Below are 10,622 nucleotides of genomic sequence, written 5' to 3' on the forward strand. Positions count from 1 at the left end.
GCTAAGAAAGAGCCACGGAGAATAAACTTATATTTGATTTGTACGTGTGGAAATGGAAAGGAGCCTGAGTCTGATCAAACACGTGTGACTTCTTGCATCGGGTAAGGCTGCCCCTGGGGCAGGGTGCTCTGCTCAGCTTTCGCCTGAAGCTGCTTGGCAGTAGGGCACCGTTCCAAGGAGACTGAGCAATTGCTTTCTTCCCTCTGGTGCTTTGAGAGGCACGTCGTGAAAATGACTCGGTATAATCACATGTTGTTGAGACGCAATTTAGATTTCTCTGTGTCTTGAAGGAAAAACAGGCTTATGTATTTTAACATAAATCATATTAATAATGAAGATTATTTTCAAGGCCATTCCCTTAAAACAGTAAAGGGGAGTTTGAATTAAAATTACTGGTTAATTGCCTAAGGTCTTTTATGGAAGACTTTGTATGATTTTTCCCCTTTACTCTCTCCAACATAAGATTCTGAACAAGTGAGTTTTTAAAGCAATTTTTCAAAAAGTCTGCAGATTCTGAATGTATATTCTTTAGAAAACAATTGGATGATTGTACTTGATTGAGATCTGTAAGATCCAATTTAAACCAAGCAGCTTTTCTTTATCTTTAATGGGCTCTGTTTTATTAAACCCATCAGGAGGAAGAGGCCACTTACAGAATGCTTCTTGCACCATTTGTTTTGGTGGAATCCTTGAGTAGTAAGGTCATCCCATTGCACGATCTTAACATGCAGCAGGATTTGCCATCACTTTTTAGATGGTTTCTCAAATTATTTGCATACCATCTACCTTTCTTTCCTATGTGAAATGGTTTTCATTAACTCCATTTGTTAGCATAAATATAATAACTTTAGGTTAATATATGGAATTCTGCAACCCATTCCAGAGGTGGGCTGGGAATGGGAATTTATTCTCCAAATGGACATAAATTTCAGTGATATATGCCATATAAGTGCCTTCTCCTTAAACGGGCATGCATGTGCGCCTGTGTGCGTGCACATACACACACACACACACACACACACACACACACACACACACCATATTGTTTGTCCTTTAAGTTATGCTTTGGAAAACCTTCTGTATCCCATTCTGCAGAACTAATAAGTGCTTAGGCACTGAGTTTCCTAGGAGGAAGAGAGTTTGCTTTAAAAGGTGATACTGCTAAAGACTGCTGCTGAAACTTCCTTCTGAGGAAGAATAACAGCTTATCTCAAGTCCCTTCTCCACTTGGTCCAGAGAAGACGATGTAAATTGGCCCCAGATCTGCTCGAAAAAAATATATGAGAACAAGGATGGCATGAACATCTACAGACAGAGAACATAAACAGATCTGGTTTGTTGGTAAGTCAAAGATCTTTCTCTTCACCCCCTCCTCCCTATCTTCCTGACACTGGACATACATACTTTTTTTTGGTTCATCCAACAGTACAAATCAGAAGGCTAGGGAAAGGACATCTCTCCACTTGCTTGGATTTTCCCTGCCTTCCTGAGCCTCCCCCAGACCTGTGTCACCTCCCCACTCACCTGCATTTCATATGTTCTTCCACCTTCTATGTGGCTATGCCCCTGGAGGATGCTGCTAGAAAGTCGATTATTATGAATGGATATTGTAATGGCCATGAGTTAATAACGTCTTAAAAATAAGATGAAAATAACTGGCAATGCAAAATTCCTGAGCAAACTGCATTTTCATTGTAACTATGATTTTAATAGTAGAAAATGACTTTATGTTTTTTTTAATATTTTGATTCATTTAGCAAAGAGCAAGACCGTTTATTGGACACAGTGGCTGGCCATGAAACAGTACAAGGGCAGGACTTACAGGACAAGGCTTCTCAAAGGAGAATGTCTTCAGTAAGGCTTTCCCTCCACACAGAGTCTGTTGCTGCTTAGGAGCCAGAATTTCTATGAATAGCAAGATACTGACTGATACTCAAGGCTGAGAACTAAGTGTTAAGACCTTCCCTCAAGCCAGGATATTAAGCAGCCAAAGGAAGTGGAGACCTTCTAGATGGAAAAGAAAGGAACCTTGAGAGAGCACAGAACATTTGACAAACAAGGGCTGTTTGTCCAGCTCCTGGGTTGTGAATTTCAAAATGATCTTCCTCAGGCACTTTGGGGAGACACACCAGCTAGAGAATGTGGCTGCTACTGTGTCCTGGAGGGAAGAGCGGGCTCCCCTACCTCTTCCTCTAAGCATGCAGCTTCCCGAGGAATGTAAAACATCCCCAGTGGGGAAGGGGCAAGCTGGCCAGACTTGACCCGTAAACCCTGGGTTTAAAAAGATGTTTCAGCTGAGTTGACCTTACCTCTGAACCTGCCATCAAAGCCACCTCTGTTTAGCCCCTGATGTGACAGAGGCTGTCCATTCCCAAGTTTCCTTCCCCAAATGTGTAACTATAAACTAAGGTCCTGGGTGTTTAAGGAAGGATGGCGCCATAGAATTACTAAAATTCTTAAATTTTGTGTCCATTGGGAATCATTTCTGGTTCTTCACTTTGAAAACTCTCTCATTGTAATAATTAAGATGTCAGCCTTACAGATGGGACAGAATTAGAATGACCAGTGTAATAGGGTTCTTAAGAGAATCAGACCAATAGGAAATATGTATTATGTTATATTATTATATTATATTACATTATACTATATTTATTATATACCCTATCGTGATAGGTAGAGATGAGAGATTTATTTATTTATTTATTTATTTAAAGGAATTGTGAATGTGGGGCCTCACACAGGTCCAAAATCTTCTGGAAGGGCCAGCTGGCTGGAGATTCAGGTGAGAGTTGATGTAGCAGGCTTGAGTCTGAAAGCTGCAGACCAGCAGGCTGGAAACTCGGTCAGGGTTTCTATGTTGCAGTCTTGAAGCAGAATTGTTTCTTCCTCAGGAAACCTCAGTCTTTGCTCTTAAGGCTCCCTTAAGGCCTTAAGATTGGATGAGACCCACCCACGTTATGGAGGGAAATCTGCTTAACTCAAAGTCTCCTGATTTAAATGTTAATCCCATGTAAAAAAAAAAAACCTTCACAGCAACGTCTAGGCTTGTGTTTGACCAGACAGTTGGGCACCATGGCTTAGCCAAGTGGATGCAGAAAATTAACCATCACAACCCGTGAGTTTGACCAACAGCTTGTATCCCCTCATGTCCTTCTCGGGACAGACTCTGTGGCAGGTTGTGGCCTGATGCTTAGCATTTGAGACACTTTAGGATGTGACAGTGCCTCCTTTCCTAGGGATTTCATGTTTTCATGTACCTATATATAATCTGTGACAATTTTTTTTTTTTGCGGTACGCGGGCCTCTCACTGTCGTGGCCTCTCCCGTTGCGGAGCACAGGCTCCGGACGCGCAGGCTCAACGGCCATGGCTCACGGGCCCAGCCGCTCCACGGCATGTGGGATCCTCCCGGACCGGGGCACGAACCTGTGTCCCCTGCATCGGCAGGCGGACTCTCAACCACTGCGCCACCAGGGAAGCCCAATCTGTGACAATTTTTGAGGAACTTTTGCTTCTCTATTGGCCTACTGAGTGTAAATTAGGAGTTGGCCAGATAGTAAATATTTTCTTATTTGTACTCCATGCTGTCTCTCTTGCTACTACTTCTCAAGCAGAAGCAGCCACAGACAACTCTGTAAAAGAAGGGCATGGCTGCGTTCCAGTAAAACTTTATCTATCAAAGCAGGCAGAGGGCCTCATTTGGTCCACGGGTAAAGAAAGATTTGGGGTTGATATAGGACATTTTCTTTATGCAAAACCTGGCAAAGGGTGTGGGTAAGTTACACTCTAACATGGGATGCTTTCATCTGTGAGGAATAAAAAACCCAAACAAAGGGGATTTTATTATCTCACACAGTAAAAAGCCCCCAAAATGGGTAGTTCCATGGTTGGTTAAGTCAGTATCTCAAAGACATTTTCAAGGACCCAAGTTCTTCCCGTCTCTGCACTCATCCTCAGCATAGTGGTTAAGTTCCCGCTCATATTTGCACATGGTTCCTGTATTTCTCAGCAGTCATGACCATATTCACCTGAAGGAGAGGAAGGGTTTCATCCAGTCTGGGTCATTTTAATAGCAAGGAAACCTTTTCCAGAAGGTACTGGGCCACCCCCCTCTCACTTCTTGCTGTCTGGCAGTGGGGTAGGGGTGCGCTGCAGAGGATGGACCCTTGTGACTGACAGGGTGAAGCACATGGCTGGTCGAAGGGAGGAAGATAGATCAGCTGTGAAAATCCAGGCTCTACCAGCAAGCAAGGGATCAACGGTGCCCCTGGCAAGAAGTCCGGCAATGCCTGCCCTGACTGCAAAGCCCCCGAAGACAAGGCCAGCCCATTCCAGGGAGCAAAGTCACTGTCTTGTGATGAGTGAGCCAGGTCTGAAGGGGGAGGGGGAGGACAACAGACGGAGAGAAGGTCAGGAGAGTACTGGCCTCTGTTGAGCACCAAGGAAGTGGGGTGGATGCTCTGAGTAACTGGGAGAGGACCCTGGCTAGAGAAAAGTGGCCTGGCTGTGAGCACAGGGGGCTGCCCAAGCCAGAGAAATGGGAACTGAAAAGGTCCATGGAGAAATGAAGAGCGGCCGTGGGGTCCTGAGGCCAGAAAGACCTCCCACCGGCTGCTGGGGGGGCGTTAGCCAGGGGGCTCTGGGCTCAGGGAAGCAAGGGGACTTTGGGAGGTTGTGCCGGCTGGTCTCTCTCTGCTGACCTTTTTTTATAAGCCCCAGGGACTGGAGCACAGCAAGCAGAAGCCGCAGGAGCCCCGGGCCTCTGGAGGGAAACCAGAGGGTAGCCTGGGTGTTGATGCTGTCTCCCTAAGTGTCAGAGATGTTTGCTTCGCCACTTCTCACCTGCATGGCGGGGGAGACCCTGCTGAGGCTGGGAGTTTTGTCCTGGGCGTGGAGGCGGGCCGCGTGGCGGGACCTGGCGCAGCTCCCAGGCTTGGCTCAGGCCCATCAGCCACCAGGGAAAACCCCAAAGGCGCCAGGCCTCTGGCAGGGTGAGCCGCATGGCACTGACCGTGCCGGGGGCAGGAGTCAAGCACTGCTCAGGCTCTCTCTGTGTTGGGGTTGGGAGAGTTTAATGCTCAGAATAGAAACTGCTCCTGGGCATGCAAACACAGGGTGAAAAATGGGGTAAACACAGTCACAGCCTCAGTGCGGAGCTGGTTTTCTGCCTCGTCCCACCTAAGCTAGCTCTCTAAACTTTCTTTCTCCCTCCCTGTTCCTTTCCTCCTCTGCATCCACCCCTGAGAAAAGTCAGTCTCAGGTGACTTAGATGTCAAGCACCTTAGGGTCATTTGGTCAACACCCTTCTCTTTCAAAACACAAGGGTGAGAGGCCCAGGGGAAGGGGCGTGGTCAAGTCTATGGGCTGATGAGGTCTGTGGCCAATCTAAGACTTTGTTCTCCTGATGGCGTTAAGAATTTCACTTCCGGGGACTTCCCTGGTGGCGCAGTGATTAAGAATCCACTTGCCAATGCAGGGGACACGGGTTCGAGCCCTGGTCCGGGAAGATCCCACATGCCCGTGTGTCACAACTATTGAGCCTGTGCTCTAGAGCCCATGAGCCACAACTACTGAGCCCACGTGCTGCAACTACTGAAGCCCGCGCGCCTAGAGCCCGTGCTCCTCAACAAGAGAAGCCACCGCAATGAGAAGCCCGCGCACTGCATCGAAGAGTACCTCCTGCTTGCCGCAAGTAGAGAAAGCCCACGCGAAGCAATGAAGACCCAACACAGCCAAAAATAAAAATGAAAAAAAAATTAAAACTAAAGAATTTCGGCGCTGGAGTCTGGAATGAATACTGGCTCTACGGCTTTTTAGCTGTGAGCCAGCGTGCAAGTTACTAAATTCTCCATGCTATGATTTCTCATTTGCGACATGTAATTGTAAAAGACCCTGCTTCATAGACTGTGAGGATTAGAGGAGAATGCACCTGCAAAGCACTGAATGCCCCCCACACACTCACGTCGCTTCTGTCCACTGTTATTGTCTTTGTTGTTGATAGGGTTCTCTGCCTTACGCCTTCTGTACTGCACAAAAATCTTCTTTGTTATGTATGGAGAACATATCGGCTGGCTTCAGATTCTGATGGACTTTGCCATGCTCCCCTTGTCCCAGGATAGACAATTACATACCTGGTAATATTCTAGTCCTTCTTCTGAAGCTCAAGACAAATCTACTTTCCTAGGTCTCCCTCTGAATTCATGTCTCGTGGCACATTGTCTGCAATTTCATTGTAACGCTTATATCTGCCTTGTGTCCGCCACACTTCCATCTATGGGGTCAGACAGTAAGCTCGACTCACCCCTTTAGCCCAGCACCTTGCATAGTGCCTGGCCCCCCAGGAAGAGTTTAATGAATATTTGTTGAGTTAAATGGACTCTTGTCCCTAGCAACCTATTCTCTAAGTTTATACTGGTGCTACTGATCGAAAAGAGAGATGTGTTCCACTTTGGAAAGAGGAACCTGCGATTAGGAGCTGCAAACATCTCACCGAGTTTCCTGGAAACTGGATACTGAAGCGATAGTGGGCTTCAGGCCCCCTCATCCCCACTGTGTACCACGTGCAGCCTCAGACAGAAGCAGCTGTTTAGGGGCAAATGAATTATCACCGGCATTGCCTATTTACTCGTCATCTTCTCTTCAAAGAGGAATTTGATTTGAGACTCACAAAGGCTTTCAATATCCATTAGGTGGTAAACATTTCATTGGATGGTCTCTTGCACCTGCCCCAGTATACGTCAGTGCACTCCCGCAGTTCTAATGCTCCCAGCTGCCCCAGATCTCTGTCTTAAGAGGTTGTACAAATTTCCCGGATGATCATGCTGTTAAAAAACAACAACAACAAAAACCACACAGCCTATCTTTAGACTCAATATTGGATTTTCCTTGGACCTGTTCTGAAGTCTGGGCACGCACTCCCTGTTAATGTGCCCAGCTGGGCATCCCTGAGGCTTGGAGCTGGCAGAACCCTTAGAGATGACCTCATTCTCTCACGTTACATATGAGGAATGACCCAAGGCCCCAAATCTAAGCAGAGCCCAGTGGGACCATTCTCCTGGCCTCCTGGAAGCTTCTTTTTATAAAGTGTCTTCACTCTTATCATAATGTGAAACTCACAACATAATGTTCCACTGAAATGAAACTTGGCTTCTCTGAATTCCACCTCTCTCCTGTGCAAAGGTCTTGACTTACCAGTTTTTCCTTCTTCTCCAGACGACGATAAAATAACCAGCCAGGCAGATCTCATGGGGGCAGCCCCTAGCCAGCCAATGGGGACAGGCCCTCTTTGTCTCCCAAGAGCAGTAGTTTTTCCTGCCATCGACAGGATGGCAGCTCTAATCTCCAGCTTATCCCAGGGTTTTGAGGGGAAGGTGCAGGCTGGATGACTGACCAGTTTGCAGAGAAAGCTTGAAATTTTGTGCAGGCAGGGGATGGTGCAAGAGGTTCTCCCATTTGGATATATCAAATAGTATGTGTCCTTTGAGAGATCAGTGAGGTGTGGAATGGAGTAGAACACCAGGAAAAGAGGCTCAAGTGTGTTCCCAGGACATATATACCATTGGCAAGGTTTTGGCTCTAGGCTGAGCTGAAAGGGTAGGTGGGACTTCGAGACAATAACATGCAGCCTGCAGAAAGGAGCTGGCAAACGCTTCCAGAATGGCTGTAGGCACCCGCATTCCAAGAAGGGAGCACTCAAGGACCAGGAGGGCCAGGGAGCTGATGCTTACTGAGCCCCTGCCAGCAACCAGGTGCTTTACTTCACTGATAACATAGTATTTGACTCTCAGTCAATTCTTGGAGGTAGGTACTTTTATTATTTCCTTTTTACAAATGGAGAAGTGGAGGCTCAGAAGGGTTACACGAGCTCTGGCCACATAGCTGGTGAAAAGCAGATCTAGGGCTCCAGCCTACATCTTGTGCACTTGATGGTCAAAGTTCTCATCAATGCATCCCATTTCTTCATGGTCATGGCACAAAAAATTAGGAGCAAGACTTCTGGACCGGCAGTGCAAGGAGCTGGGGGGACACTCTCCCTACAAACCAACTATTTAACTGGAGGAAATTAAAAGTATCAATTATTTCAAATCTCTGGAAATTGTCCTAAGGGCATGTAGCAAACAGAGAAAAATTCATTCAAGAAAATCTACTAAATCTTGGTGAGAACAGGGAGGGTATATGGCGCTTGAACCACTACCCCTTCCCTTATTCCCTCTCAGCTCTATCTCTTGGAAATTATTCCAGGCACTCCACTCTGGGCAGGGATGGCTAATAACATGGGGACTCCCTCTCCCTCCAGCGTTCACTTTACATTACAGTTTTGCCCCAAGCATTTGACAAATCGAATAACCTTTCGTGATAGGATCACTCAACAATGTGGAAATAGAAACTTCCCCAACCTCATGAGGACATCTACAAAAAACCTAGGTATCATCGTATTCAAGGTGAAAGAATGCTTTCCCCAAGAATCAGGAACAAGATAAGGATATCTGCTCTTGTTCTATTCACTGTTGTACTGGTGGTGGTAGCTAGGGAAATCAGGCAAGAAAGAGAAAAGGCTTCAAAGGACTCTATCAAGAAAGTGAAGAGGCAACCCATAGAATGGGAGAAAATATTTGCAAATAATGTAACTGGTAAAAGTCTAGTATCCAGAATATGTTAAAAACCCTTACAATTCAAAATAAAAGGGCAAATAAACCAATTTTTTTTAAAAGGGCAAAGCATTTGAATGGACATTTCTCAAAGAAGATATATAAATGGTCAATAATTACATGAAAGGTTGCCCCAAACCGTTAGTCATTAGGGAAATGCATATCAAAACCATAATTAATGAATGACTATAATAAAAAAGTCAGACAATAACAAATGTTGGTGAAGATGTGAAGAAATCAGAACCCTCATACACTGTTGATGGTAAATGGTGCAGCCCCTTCGGAAAACTGGCGGTTTCTTAAGAAGTTAAACACCGATTTACCACTTGACCAAGCAATTCAACCCCTAAGTATATATCAAGGAAATGACTATATATGTCCACCCAGAAACCTGTACATGAAAATGTTCATAGCAGCATTATTCATAATAGGCACAAAATGGAAACAACCCAAACGTCCATCAGCAGATGAATGGATAAACACAAGTAGTATAACCATTATAATTGACTATTATACAACCATGAAAAGGAATAAAATAAAGATACATGTTACAACATGGGTGAACCTTGAGAACTTTATGCTAAGTGAATAAAGCAAGTCACAAAAGACCACATATTACAATACAGGATTCGATTGACATGAAATGTCCAGAATAGGAAAATCTATAAAGACAGAAAGTAGATTAGTGGTTGCTTAGCATAGGAGTGGATTGGAGTGGGGAATAATTGCTAATGGGTAACAGGCTTTTCTTAGGGGCGATGAAAATGTTGTGATCTTAGATTGTGGTGAGGTCGATCTTGAATATAATAAAGGACATACAATTACACACTTTGGTGAATTTTATGGTACTTGAATTATATCTCAACCAAGTTATTTTAAAAACTAAAAAGATCCTTTCAGACTGGTGGGAGAGATATTGGAACACTGGGTGACCCCCCAGGGCGTGGCTCCCCGTGACTGGCGGTCCACTATGGCTCTCTAAGCTGGAGGGTGGTATCTACACCCTTTCCAGGCTCAAGCCCTGGAATCTGGATTTGAGACCTGCATTGGCCTTGCCCTGGAGATAAGCCTTGGTGATGTTTTCTGTTTCCTTACTTTGGGGTTTCCTCACTGAGAGGTCCCCATAGCAATAGGAACATGCACTCACACCGACTTGGGTGATTTGTAATCTGAAAAGCACTTTCCCCATCTTTCTTGGAGGACTCATTGCACCCATCCTGAGAGAAGTGCTGTTACTCCCACTTACTAGGGGAGCCTGAAACCAGAGAAATGAAGGGGCTTGGCCCAGGTCAATCAACGTGTTAAGGGCAGATTTAACGATCCCCAGCCCAGGGCTCTACTTCCAATAGCTCAGTTCTACGTCTACGCAACATCTGCTCTGCCTTCTGCTGACAAAGGAAGGCGGGCTACGACAAGGTCAGCCCTTCTAGTCTGTGTTTCTCAGCAAGGATGGGTGTCATTACACATTTGCAGGGACAGCAGTAGCTAAGGATGTGGTTGTAGCGTCTTGGGCTGAGAATCAAATGGAGACACGTGGTAGTCGCCTGCTTTTGAGGAAGGTGTCACTTTCTTGCCTGGTCCACTGACAGAGATGAGGGTTCTGGTCTCTTGAATGATCTCACCCAGACCCTTTTTTCGGGGGAGGGGGTGGGGTCAGCAATAAGAGTGTGGAAGAGCTTTACTTTGTTAACCTAGGTAAGCTCATAATCGCCTCAGCCTCTAATGCAGCATACCCAGCAGACTCCCTTAACTGATGGCAGCCACCAGGAAGCCTCGATGTCTCAGAATCACACGCATATCACCCAGAACTCCCAATGCCCGCCTCACCTCTAAGACACATCCCAAACGCTGCTATAGCAGAGGTGTTTATTAAATGGGGTCTGAAAGCTCAGACATTATGCTTCCCAGTTTGCTTCCTGCAGCCTACTCATCTATCCAGCTCTGCTGACTCGGGCTGAGAATGGGGCAGGACCAT

This window comes from Lagenorhynchus albirostris, chromosome 16 (genome assembly GCF_949774975.1).
Source record: "Lagenorhynchus albirostris chromosome 16, mLagAlb1.1, whole genome shotgun sequence".
Lineage (NCBI taxonomy): Eukaryota > Metazoa > Chordata > Mammalia > Artiodactyla > Delphinidae > Lagenorhynchus > Lagenorhynchus albirostris.